The sequence below is a fragment of the Berghia stephanieae genome, chromosome 14, assembly GCF_034508935.2.
Source record: "Berghia stephanieae isolate SIO BIC M18660-M18661 chromosome 14, UCSD_Bste_1.3, whole genome shotgun sequence".
Classification (NCBI taxonomy): Eukaryota; Metazoa; Mollusca; class Gastropoda; order Nudibranchia; family Aeolidiidae; genus Berghia; species Berghia stephanieae.
The window spans coordinates 31453782-31454878 of NC_088373.1; positions in this window are offsets into that span (position 1 = coordinate 31453782).

The window sequence follows — 1097 nt, forward strand, 5'->3', positions numbered from 1 at the left end:
TCATCTCATCATCTTCTCATCATCTCATCATCATTCATCATCATCATTCATCTATCATCATCATCATACATCATTCATCATCATATTCACATCATCATCTCATCATCTCTATCACCTCACATCATCATCTCATTCATATCATCATCATCATCATCCATCATCATCAAATCCATCATCAATCATCTCATATCTCATCTCACATCATCTTACAATCATCATCATCATCACATCTTCACAATCATCATCATTCATCATCATCATCATCCATCATCCATCATCATCATCACATCCATCATCACACATCATATCTATCATCATCTCTCATCATCATCATCATCTATCTCATCTCTCATCATCTCTCACCATCATCATCATCATCATCATCAATCACATATCTTCATCATCATCAACATCATATCTCATCTTCATCATCATCATCACTCATCATCATCACATCATCATCATCTCATCTCTCATCACATCTCATCACATCATCTCACTCATCATCTATCATCTCATCTCTATATTCACATCATCTATCACATCATCATATCCATCACATCATCAAATCATATCATCATTCATCATCATCATTCTCATCAATCATCATCATCTTCATCATCATCATCTCATCATCACACATCACATCATCATCTCATCTTATCTCATCATCATCATCATCTCATCATCATCAACATCACATCATCTCATCATACATCTCATCATCATCATCTCATCTCATCATCATCATCATCATCTCATCATCATATCATCATTCTCATTCATCATCATCATCATCATCATTCAATCATATTCATACATATCATCATATATCATCATCAATTCATCAATATCATCATCATCATCATCATCATCATCTCATCATCATCAATCATCATCATCATACATCATCTTCATCATCTCATCATCATCATCATCATCACATATCATCCTCATACATCTCTATCATCCACATCACATTCTCACTCATCATTCATATCATCTCAACATCATCTCATCCCCATATCTTCATACATAATCACACTCTCACACATATACACACATACTATCATATTCATCTATCTCTCACTATCATC